This window comes from Protopterus annectens, chromosome 2.part1 (assembly GCF_019279795.1).
Source record: "Protopterus annectens isolate FY-2018-M chromosome 2.part1, PAN1.0, whole genome shotgun sequence".
Taxonomy (NCBI): domain Eukaryota; kingdom Metazoa; phylum Chordata; order Ceratodontiformes; family Protopteridae; genus Protopterus; species Protopterus annectens.
The window spans coordinates 209,276,953-209,290,566 of NC_056729.1; the positions used below are offsets into that span (position 1 = coordinate 209,276,953).

General features: G+C 37.8%; 1 protein-coding gene across 3 annotated transcripts in view; it reads right to left on the minus strand.

Moving 5' to 3' along the window:
* LOC122794000 (ras-associating and dilute domain-containing protein-like) overlaps positions 1–13,614 on the minus strand; it is an 867,060-nt gene that overhangs the window by 674,724 nt on the left and 178,722 nt on the right. The window lies entirely within an intron of this gene.

Here is a 13,614-nt window from a genome sequence, read left to right on the forward strand (position 1 = left end):
TATGAATGGTGAAGTATCAGACATTGTTCTGTGGGACTCCCTAATAACTTACTTAAATGGAAGAGTTATAAGCTGGTATATTAGTAAAACAAGAGAATGGGACAAAGAATTGAATAAACTACAGGCTAAAACAGACACATTAAAATTAAATCTAAAACCAAATGACATCATCAGTCAAACTAAACTTAATAAAAAGTATATTGAATTTTGAAATTGTAAAGTTTCAGTAAACCTGGAAAAATTTAAACTTTGGCCATATTCTGTAAACCCTTTATGTTTGCATAAACTTGCTCTTAGATCAAATAAAATGAATAAATCATATCAAATAAATTCTAACACATATAAATAATAAGAAAGAAAGGAGAACAGATATTAAAGGTATTCTTGACAACTTTAAAATATTTTATGAAAATATAAATAATAATACAAATAACCTAGATAATGATGATATAGTTGAAACTTTTCTAAGAGAAAATATAAATAATAAAATACCAAGTGAACAAATAAGAAAAAACATATAGGCCATTCACTTTAACAGAAATAAAAGATCAAATAAAAAAATTTAAAAAATAATAAGGTGCCAGGCTTCGATGGTCTTATACCAGAACTATATAAAACATTACCAGATGATGCAGTTAAAATATTAGATAAGGTCTATAGGAAATAAAAACAACTGCCCCCATTATGGAAATATTCCCTTATATTAACTAATTTAAAACAAGATAAGGATCGTACAAAGTGCTTACCATACAGACCCATTTCACTCTTAAATGTAGACTTTAAGATGTTCATGTCCATTTTAGCTAATAGAATTGATCTTGTATACTAAAACCAATAAACAATGATCAAACTGGGTTTATTTTAAATAGCAAAGTACAGGATAATCGAATAAGAATATATACATTAACAGACTATGCAAATAAACATAAAAAAATAAATTTCTAGCATTAGTTTCAATTTAGATAAGGCTTTTGATTCAGTTAATTTGTCGTACCAGTTTAAAATATTTAAAATGTAAAATTTCTCACCTGAGCTAATTGCATTCATTTCTAAGTTATGCATTAACTCTTGTACTTATGTTAAAATTGATTATTTTCTCTCTAATTCCTTTAAATTATAAAAAGGCACAAAGCAAGGCTGTCCATTATCACCTTTACCTTTTGCATTAGTTATAGAACCCTTTGCTAATAGTATTATATCCAATAAGAATATTAATGATATCAAAATAAAAGAAGATTTTTAAACTAAAGATTCAACTCTTTGCTGATGATATTTTACTAACAATAGGAAGTATAGAGAATTCATTAGAACATATAATTAGTTCTATGAGGCAGTTTGAGGAAATTTTGAACTTAAGATTTAATCGTTATAAAACAAGTGCATTATTAATTAATAAAAACATTTAAAATCCATACAAAAAGTATTCTAACTTCAATTGGAACAGCAATCAAATGAAATACCTTGGTATAACCGTTATGTCTAATAGTAAAGAAAGGTTACAAACAAACTTTCAACAGGTTGTTGATAACATTTTAAGTTTAGTCACAAATAGGAACAAATTATTCTTTATCAAGGAAGGATGATTAATGATTATTAAGATTGTAATTCTCCCCAAAATATTGTTTGTCTTACAATGTTTAGTACTATCTCCACCAAAAAATTGATGAAGAAAAAAATAGTATTCTACAACACTTTTTTAGCATCCTAATAAACCAACAGCTTCCTCTGATTGGCACAGAAAAGGATGGGATAATGGTGGAATAGAATTCCCTAATATTCAACTGTATGCTACTTCAACAATTGTAAAACTCACATCATTGTGGATAAATTCATCTTATGATTCAAAATGGAAACAAAAACATCAAGAATTATTATTATTAGCAAATAATAAATACATCACAGCCAGTCATAAACAAATAGTCCATAATAGTTTTATATGGTTATTAACACATTTTATCCATAAATGGAATTATACTCTTTTCTCAAATTCCCTACTAAATAACATAATTTCCTGTTTCCAAAAGTTCGCATACTCTAACCATTCCACTAAAGACTTAATATTTTCTATGTTTGCCATTGCATATACAAATGACTGCTTTGAAACTCAACTTCTACAAAATGCTAATATTGAAACAACAAGATGATTGACTTTCATAATTGGTTTAGCTTTTCCTGTCACTCTAAGGGGGTGCATGGAAGAAGATGGTCAACAGACCATGCTGCTTTGCCAGTGATGGTCTGCAACTCACCCCTCTAGGCTTTCAAATATTAGCTAAAACACTGTCTTACCCCATAGTGCCTATTTTAGGCAATGCCAAACTGAAAGTACTTCCAACACAGCAAATCAAAACCAAGAAAATCTAAAAAGTATTACTGCTCAATGCTAGGAGTCTAAACAACAAACTCCACTCCCTAGAAGCTCTCTTTACCCTAGAGAATTCTGACGTATATGCGGTCACTGAGACATGGTTTAAAGCTACGGAGAGCACACCAACAGTGCAAGGTTATAATGCCTTCCACACATTTAGGCCAGCTATTTCACAGGCATGGACTAAGGCTGGAGGTGTCTCTATTTACATCAAAAATAAATATACCTCAAGGCTGGTCAAACAGGACAATGCACTTGAGCTGCTCCATGTTCAAATCACCATAGGCAAAATTCAATATCACTTCCTTGCAAGCTGTAGGTCCCCTTCTATGACCCTGTAAACACATACTATGTACTTAAACTTATTAGAAACACTAACTGTGATGCATGTCCTCCCTGTGGTCACATGGGTTTCCTCTGGGTGCTCCGGTTTCCTCCCACACCCCAAAGACATGCTGTAGGTTGATTGGACACTCTAAATTGGCCCTAGGCGTGAGTGCATGCATGTGTGCCTTCTGTGGAAGGTTGGGCGCCGGGCTGGCAACTTGACACCGTAAATCTCCACTGCCAATCATGGAGTGGGCAAGGTGATCCACTGTGGTGACCCCTAACTGGGAAAAGCCAAAAGAAGAAGAAGAAGAAACACTAACTTTCCAACCCAGTAACATATTCATGGGTGACTTTAATTACCCCACCATTAACTGGGAATCCTATACAACATCAAATGTACATGCACAGAGATTCCTGGATTTTGTAAACACAAACTCCCTGGACCAGGTAGTCAATACACCAACCAGGGGTGCAACCATACCGGATCTGGTGTTGATTAATATGGGAGAGTGCTGCACACCCCCTACTGTAATGCCTTCTCTGGTAAGGTCAGATGGCAAAATGGTCTCCTTTGAAGTAAAAATAAATCCAGGACCCCCAGCTACACCTGGAATATTCAGAAACTATTCTAAGGCTAACCTCCTGCTATTAAGTGAGAACCTGGCAAAATTTCAAGCCCCCATAAACCCTGAGAACACTACTGCCTATGCAAAACTGTTCACAGAAACCTGGTACAAGCATGTTAATAGCTGCATAGAGGCAGCTGTACCCACCAGAAAGAAGTACAGAACTATCTCAAAAAACAAGCCACCCTGCTGGAATCACAAAATCAATAGGCTGTATAACAGGAGGAAGAAAATCATGGCAAAAATTAGGAGGCACAGCACCCAGCAGGATAAAAGCACTCTCATCAAACTAAACAAACAACTCAGAGGAAAAATAAAGTCTACCAAAGCCATATCTGGGGTAAGTTTGGCCTCCCAGGCCAAGGACAACCAGAAAGCATTCTACAGCTATGTCCGCAATCTTAAAGGCAATACACCATTGTGTGCAGAGCACGTTGTAAATGGAGCCACCTATACTGAGCCAGAAGATATAGCAAACCTCCTGGCTAATAAATTCAGCTCCAACTTTACCACTCTCTCCCCCTCGACCTTCCCTCAAGAAATACAATCAACTATAACTCCTCCCTACTATCACTAGGGAAAATGTGCTTAATGCTCACTCTAAGACCAAGAACGCTGCATCAATGGGCATAGACAATATCCCAGGATGCCTTCTAAATAGCATGATCTATCAGGGGCTCTGGAATTACTGTTTAATGGTAGCCTCCAAACAGGCTTCATCCCTCATGAATGGAGAAAGGCAACAATCATCTCTCTGCACAAAGGTGGGCCAACTAAAGACCCTGGAAATTACAAACCCACATGTCTCGCCAGTCTTATATGTAAAGCCATGGAAATAATTATCATGGAGATGATCAACAGAAATATAGTAAACCTCCAGACACTGGACCCAACCCAGTTTGGTTTTGTCAAGGGCAGGTCATGCCTACTCAACCTGGTGGACTTCTTTGAGAAGGTCACCAAAGCAATGGATGAGAACAAAATTGTTCACACTGCCTACCTTTACCTGTCCAAGGCATTTGACACAATACCCACTCAGACATTGTTGACAAATGCAAGAGGTTAGGAACAACCCCATATGTCACCCAGTGGCTAGCCAACTGGCTCACAGACAGGACCCAGGAAGTTACAGTTTGGGAGTCCACCTCTACAAAGAGGCCAGTCACAAGTGGAGTCCTTCAGGGATCAGTCTTCAACTGCTTCTTTCTGGCATTTGCTTCTCAGAAGGCCAATGTCAGTGGTCTCTGGCTGACTAAATTTGCATATGATTACAAATTAGGAGCTGACACTGAATCTCACACTGACACAAATGTTCTCCAGGAGGGACTGACACAGACAAACAACTGGTGTCAGAGTCATAGAGTAAAACTAAATGCCAAGAAATACATAATAGTATCCTTTAGGAAGTCATCCATCTCTGGTAACTATCATATTGACAACACACTACTTAGTGTTGACCCAGTAGTCAGGGACTTAGGGACACATATAGTTATCTAACCTTTGACCATCATGTGTCTACAATGGTGAGGAAATCATTCTATGTTGTTCAACTTATAAACAAAAGTATGACATCTAAGTTCAAGGAAGTCATTGTTCCACTGTATTCAGCATTCATCAGACCTATCATTGAGTACAATGTCCCCTTTGGTATTTACCTAACCAGGCATATCCAACAATTGGACAGTCCACAGAGGTTCTTCACTAAAAGAATACAGGGCATAAGTAAAATGTTCTATGCACACAACCTCTGTATTCTGTCTCCTACAGGCTTTTGAGGGGAGATCTATGCCTGGCATACTGGGCATTGTCAGACCCCACTCTGATGGACCTCCTGCATATCCACAAAACAAACAGCACCAGAATTGCCCATTCTAAAGACTTAAACCTTGCCTGCGATATAAATAAGACCTGCTGGCGAGATAGGTATGTATCCCGGAGACTACCCTGTCTAAGGAACAGGCTCCCCATCCATGTGAAGCACAGTTCTTCCCTAACCCAATTCAAGTGCAACTTGGACAATTGGACTGAAAACTAGAAATTCATCCCTGGTTTGGCACCTATGTCTCTAATGGACAGAGGTAACCTGTAAATGGTTCATCTCCCAGGCCCATGCTTACACTTATCAAAGGTATCAGAACTTGTCAGAGATTTGGGATGCATGGCTAGGCTTAAAAATACCCTTGTGATCATTAGCCTAGTAACCACTTATGAACCTACGAACCTATGAATAGAGTAACTTAATTTATTGGCATTAATTCTTAAATGGTATTGATAAATATATACTGTTAAAAATTTAAGGTCCAGATACAATCAAGATCCTAATAATTGGTTAATTTTACAAATATTTAGAGACTTTGTGAACACAGAGATTAATAAGATATTTAACCTAGATAAGAAATCATTCCCCAAATTATTCTAATTCTTACTGAATGCCAATAATAATGCAGTGAAAAATAAATCAAATTTTTCATAAATTTATAAAATTCTTAAGTTGGATTTCCCATATTTAGATGATTCCTATTGGAACTACACGTCAACAATTAATAATAAAGGCTTCTCTGAAGAATATAAGAAAATAATATTAAATCTACAGATAAAACTATATCGTCATTATATTGGAACATTTCACTTGGAAATTCTTACACAGAGCTTTTGTCACTCTTAACAAAATTACAGTTATGTATAAATCAAATCGAATAAAATGCTGAAGATGTGATTCTGAAATAATACCTGATTGGATGTATATGGTATATGAACGTGAAGTCATCATCCCCTTTTTGTAAAGAAGTTAATAACTCCATTCAAGATCTATGGTCAGACAGATACAATATTTCTAAACCGTTAGTTTTATTTAATGCTCCAATTCCTGAGATAATTCCTAAACCCAAGTTCCTCTTCTTTGGTCTATTCTTGCAATAGCCAGAAAAGTAATTACTAAAAATTGGAAAAGTAACGTTATTCCCTCTGGTGTTGAATTTATTAGTATGGCAACAATTATTTCTGGTATTGAATTGCATACTATAAAGATGAGAAATTCCAAGATTACAAATTCATATAAATTTTGGCTTAAACTTAAAGACTTGTGTAAAAATATTCATTGCTGTTGATATGTAAAACTTTGATATATTGATCAGCTGTACAGATTTTCACAGAATGTCCAGATTTTTTGCCAGAAATTTTTGAATTACTTTTCATAAAATTGTGGTTTTCTGGCAAAATGTTGGCAGATCATGGAGGGTTGAAATCAGAAAATAAAGACAGATATTTGAGTTAAAGACTTCATACGCTTCAGAAAGTTCATGCTAATGCAAAACCTGTTATTCTATCATCTTTCTAACTTTGTAAGAGCAATATTTAAAAAGTGTCCCTATTTTTGGGCCTTTGTCTCCCCCCCCCCCCAATTTTTTATGACTTTGTCCAGATTTCTTGCTCTAAGAGGCTGAGAGGGATGATCAGCTGTGGACCTATGTAAATAGTTGTTTGTTTTATAATTGATTTGTTTATTTATTATTTTAAAAACAAATTAAAAAATTAAAAACCATCGATATTATTTTAGATATTCTAGTAGCTGTTTTTTTCCTGGACTTTGTTGTAAAGCTGCAGAGATTTAAAAACATGCACATGTCCACAGTGTGAAGAAACTGAGCAAGACAGAATGGTAAGCAATGACCAGTGGTGGAATGGAAATTAGGGCATCAGCGACCTGCACACAGTTTTCGAACACTATAAATGTTTAGAAAGTGGGCATGCTGGAAAATAGCATCCTCTATAAGTCCTTACTGTGCACAACAGAAAGAAGGTAAAACTTACCAGAAGCCGCTCAACTACTATATTATTTGGTAAGAGAGGTCAGAAGGGATGCAGTGGACAAAGATGTATGCTCATTTAGGCCATGATGATGCCAACAATTCTGCAAAAGACAGAGCCTCATTATGCTGACACACTAAAAGTGCCTTGCCCAGTGGAGTGGAGATAGGGCTATGCAAAATGCTGTATGTGGCATCTGCTGTGCTGAACATCTGCCCTGGGTACTGTCAGAGTGTTCTCTTAGAAATCACTTGCTTTTTCATGTCAGAGTGAAAATTTTAACTTCTAGAGACTGCTGTATGGTGTTTTGATGAGTTCCCCTTCTCTAATGATGCATGATGGTGCAGTTGGTATATATTAGTTTAGGGAAAGTGGAGGGTACAGGTGGCTTCTTACCTACCCCCAAATAAAACATTTCTTTTCAATCTGTATCAGATTACATGCTATTTGCAAATTTTGACTGCTCAGCAACACCTTAGCTTTTTTGTGCAAGTAACTCTTGATCTTACAGAGTAGAAATTTATAGGCCTCACAGCAGATGACCACTGAGGCTGGTCCATCTCTCCTGTGATCAGGGTTGGTGTAGCACTGGGATTAATACATACATGAACATTCTAGTGATCTTCAGGCGAATCCTGAGGCATAGTCCAGTGCTCTATGTCAAGGGAATTGGATGTAGTCTTTAACTACTAGATGAAACATAAGTGGAACTGCATCACATTCCTAGAAATGATCAACTATCATGCAAACATTCCACATCATGGCAGATCCGTCAGTGGTGCTCAGTACAATAGATTGAAAGCTCACTACTATATCTACCCCTCTAGTTGAGTGTGGCATATGTGAACTGGCAGAGGTATGCCGTAGAAACAACATCACCAATGCACAGCCAAACATTCCTGAAGTGTTCCTAATGTTTACATATGGCAAATTTGCAGGCTGCACCATAAAGCTATACAGGGAAGTACACTACAAGGCTGTCATGTAGACATACCCATCCATCCCCCTCCCATGATCAACAAGCCATGTCCACAGCTGGTCAATCTCTTCCACCCCTATCCCGCCATCGGATGACACCATGAGGAAAATTGAAAACTTGGAGATTGACCTTCATCTTGCAGGATATGCACATACTCCATGTAACAAAGATATAAGACCATACTTGCAGACCACTTGATCTATATTCAGTTAGCAGAGTTGGGGAACTGGCCACCGATGCACAAAAGTCAGCCATTATCAGTAACGCACCATCATCATCAGCTGGTGGAAGAGGGATGCAGCAATGTCTCACTGTTCATGTAAAATCTGGTGGACAATCTGAATGGTCTAGCACTGACTACAACTGAAACTGGTATGCGTTGAACAATTATGGAATGCTTTATAATGTTGTGGTCTTAGTTACCCAGATGGATGAACAAAATGTACATTTAACATTATTATGAATTCTTGGATTCATACTTTGAATATCCTTTCCTAAAATTGGGAGATAAAACCAGGCAGGGGCAAATGGGACAGCAGATGTAGCAGCTTTGCAATGGCAGGCATGTGGCAAAGTGTGCAGGTTCACAGTAGGCCCATCAAAACAGGTATTGTACATTAACCACATGTAAGGTCACAGCTTGAACAAATGAGCCATTGAAAAGAAAAATAACAAGAGTAATCCATAGCAGCATTCAACGGACCAACCAATGACTTTCCCGGTTAACAAATGTTAAATAAATAAATAAATAAAGTTAGGAAACCACAATATGCAAGTAAAGAAGTGAAAAATAAAGCAAGATTCATTGTAGGTTAGCGCTTTCATAGTGTTGAACATGACTTCATCAGACCATAACTGCAATTGCAACTGTGATAAAATATATGATACTCACAATTAAGTCAACAGCCAATCAGAAAAGAATAATAATAATCTATTACTCAGTACATCATTAAACATCTTAAAGGCATATTTAAAAACTAGCTAGCCTCTTATAAAAATACCTAAAACTTATGCACAAAAAATATGATAAAAATAATCAAAAATGGTATTGTACATTGCTTTCTAAAAACTAGAAGAAGAACAAGCAATGAATGATAACTAAAAATCCAGTTTTCAGGATGCTGGTCATGTGCCCCCCTCCCCCATTTTAAAGATAAGTCTGTAGAAGCTATCTCCCCTTCCTTTGGAAAAAGTGAGACTCAGTAAGGAAAGGAAGGGTGATTACAGCTAAAGAACACTGGAATGAAACAAAGTTAGGTGGCTGATGAGATTTAGACAAAAAAAATAAAAGACAACGAAAACAAAAAACAGTAAAGAGTCAGGAGGAGGCATGGCATATGGTGAACCTCCAAGCTGTGGACAGCTTGCACCTCAGTAGATAATGCACACACTCACACACAGACACACACACACACACACACACACACACACACACACACACACACACACACACACACACACACACATTCCAGCTTCTTGCTTCAGGTAATTTTCTAAGGAGCATTAGCTTAGCTGGATAAGTATGCATTTAGCATGTGACAGAGGGCTGAAAAAATGCTTAGATTCCCCCATTGATCACAGTAGTAGGAATGCAAATCTGGACGATAAGGAATAGGAATGGTAGAGAAGGAAAAGGGTTTGGAGATTATAATCAGCCAGAGGTGAAACAGGTCATGCTGCATGTGTAAAGGTAGAGTGGCAAAGACCAAAGTCTAGATGGTACATAACTGCAGTAATGGGCCCCAGATGTGATGAGGTCCTCATTGGAGATTATAATCAGCCAGAGGTGAAACGGGTCATGCTGCATGTGTAAAAGTAGAGTGGCAAAGACCAAAGTCTAGATGGTACATAACTGCAGTAATGGGCCCCAGATGTGATGAGGTCCTCATTGGAGATTATAATCAGCCAGAGGTGAAACAGGTCATGCTGCATGTGTAAAAGTAGAGTGGCAAAGACCAAAGTCTAGATGGTACATAACTGCAGTAATGGGCCCCAGATGTGATGAGGTCCTCATTGGAGATTATAATCAGCCAGAGGTGAAACAGGTCATGCTGCATGTGTAAAGGTAGAGTGGCAAAGACCAAAGTCTAGATGGTACATAACTGCAGTAATGGGCCCCAGATGTGATGAGGTCCTCATTGGAGATTATAATCAGCCAGAGGTGAAACGGTCATGCTGCATGTGTAAAAGTAGAGTGGCAAAGACCAAAGTCTAGATGGTACATAACTGCAGTAATGGGCCCCAGATGTGATGAGGTCCTCATTGGAGATTATAATCAGCCAGAGGTGAAACAGGTCATGCTGCATGTGTAAAGGTAGAGTGGCAAAGACCAAAGTCTAGATGGTACATAACTGCAGTAATGGGCCCCAGATGTGATGAGGTCCTCATTGGAGATTATAATCAGCCAGAGGTGAAACGGGTCATGCTGCATGTGTAAAAGTAGAGTGGCAAAGACCAAAGTCTAGATGGTACATAACTGCAGTAATGGGCCCCAGATGTGATGAGGTCCTCATTGGAGATTATAATCAGCCAGAGGTGAAACAGGTAGGGTTGCCAGGTTTCTTTGCGGCTAAAACTGGACTAAAGTCACGCCCCTCGCATCACACATAACTCCACCCATTCCCACCCCCTCTCCCGCCCATGCCCCACCTATTTTGTGACATCACAGTGACATCAGCTGATGGGACCACCCACTTTGATGAACTCATTACAGCCGAGTGACGTCTCCAGGCGTTTCTGCAGTTACACCCTACTGCTCCTCTAGGCGTCAAATATTGCCTGTTCATATTTGCATTAATAATTCCAAAACCATGTTACATACAAGGTATTGGAAAATTTTATCTTGAAGCATACATGATAGCAAACACAGTTGTATTGATATATGACCTCTGTCAATGGGTATTTGTTAAAAATGTAAAGTGATAACTTAAATTTTTAAATGCTGAAGCCACGCCCACTAGGGGTTAAAGGTACACACTCAAAAGAGCTTTACTGGAGGGAATGCCGTATTTAAAGGGGAGAAAAGAACACAGGCGGCACTAATTGCACTGCTAGGCTGCTGCAGATGTAAATACCAGTATTGATGAAAAGTGTCAATATGGTGCATTTTTCTCCAGTTATTTATTTTCTATGTTCCTAAACCTAATTATGGATGATCCATGGAGATAAAAGGTCAAAAAGGTCAAGAGCTAGCAGCCTGTGCACATGGTGGTAAATCTGATTAAAAAAATCCAAAAAAAATGTAAGCAGTTATCTTTGCTATTAAAAAATTGTAAGTTTTGATTTACCCCATAAGATCATTTAAGTCAATAACATCACTGTACTGCTCATTCAGAAATGATGATCTTAACATTCCCTTGCATTTTGAAAGTTCTGTCAAATACTGTTTGTACTGGGGCGTGGGACAGGTACTCAGTTGTTAAGATGTAACATATTTTCCGTTTCGTACTTCGGATTAGGAAGTTTCAGTCCTTGGCTGTGCCTGTATTGGGTGGGGGTCAATTGAGCTAAGTGTTACTGCCCCTAGTGTGATATTTCAGATGCTAGTACTTAAGATCTTGTACTGGGTCCGACTGACCTCCCACTCTTTTTCTTTACATGTCACATATGCAAAAACTGGGATAAAGGGGTTGTGGATGAATGGATTTCTAACAGGTGACATGTTTTATGTTACTTTCAAAGTATATGTCATAATCTCAGAAAAGCACACATACTTTAAAGAGTTTCATTAATGTTTTTCTGTATCGCGCCAAAGTTGCGGGTTAAAACAGGTAACTTCCTACAACAATGCGCTCTAATACAAGTTTACGAAGATGCAGACTGGACCGCCGCTATGCAGTTGTAAAATGGCAATAAGACTGAATGAAAGATGACTCAAGCCTCTAGATCTAAGAAAGATGCAAGTAGGAAAAGAAATCACATGCAGCTAGCACACTTGCCATTTTCTGAACATGGCAAAGAGATAGTTTTATTTTTCAATGTGGTCCTTGCGACAGAATTAAGTAAAAGCAAAATAATGTTGGGTAACTGCAAGTGCCCAAAAAGCAAGATGCACAATTTGTTTCATGGAATACGGTTCAACATAGTAGATGAGGATAATACAAATCAGGACGTGTTAATTGCTAGCAGTATTACACTGCATGGTGAAGTTCTAAAATCAGTCTGGGTGTACTACAATGCAACACTGGGCAATGTTGGCAGAGTGCTTAAGCATTTTAAATCTTGCTATAAGATTTCTTTTGTCACTGCTTGGTAGTTGGTAGGATAATGACAGTTAAAAAAATACCGTTTTCCCACCGTGGAGTACTGCCTTCCAGTGATATCTCTACAATCCGTATAGCAGAAAATAAAATGTGTCCATTTGTATTACATCACTGCCACTTAAGTTAATGTATGTACTGTCTAAACTATGTAGCTACCAGGAATACTGAAGTTAAAAGCATTTCATTGTTGTGTAGTAGCTAGTAGTGTATCGTACCGCTCCCGTTCGAGCTGGATACATTTACTTTCTCCTCTCCTCTGGTGGCACAAAAAAAAACCGGACTTCATGAGTTTAAATTTTTTAACTGGACAATTTGTCTGAAAACCGGACAGTTCGGTCAAAAACCGGACAGCTGGCAACCCTAGAAACAGGTCATGCTGCATGTGTAAAGGTAGAGTGGCAAAGACCAAAGTCTAGATGGTACATAACTGCAGTAATGGGCCCCAGATGTGATGAGGTCCTCATTGGAGATTATAATCAGCCAGAGGTGAAACAGGTCATGCTGCATGTGTAAAGGTAGAGTGGCAAAGACCAAAGTCTAGATGGTACATAACTGCAGTAATGGGCCCCAGATGTGATGAGGTCCTCATTACATTGTACAGGACACTTACAATGGCCACATCCACAGTATTATGTCTAGCTCTGAAGGCCAGGTTTTATTTGTTAACCTTGTAACTGGCCCTTTTCAGGCCTTTGTCAACAAAGACAGATTCCACAGAAGCAAAGAAGCAAGGTTTAATACTATGCTTAAGCGTGAATCATAATGGAAAAAATGAAGCCACCACCCACTTGTTTTAACCAAAAATATAAATAAATGTTTTCTCACTCTTTAGCACTAGGTTCTAAGAAATATTGCACCAGAAGCTTTATCCTAAAACCTAATGATAACACTCTTTAGAAAATGACAAGTTTTTTATATCTTGTTATTTAAAAAACGATAAAGTCCTGAATAATGCATCAGTCAGTTACAGTTGTATCCCTTCCCACTATTTTGTATATAAATGAACACAGATTTAATAAATTGATCTTGCTTTTTAATAATATCTTTGGAGTCTTAGACTCAGAAATGTCCACTGCAGCAAAAGTTCTCAAGTTCTACAAACTTTGTCATGTGAGTTGCTGACAAAGTAATGCACATAATCAATGGCATTCCTGTAGATCTCAGATGGAATCCTCATCGGACTAACAGGGGCCTTAGTAAAACTGTCTTAAAAGATTGTAATTATTGTAAAATTATTCTAAG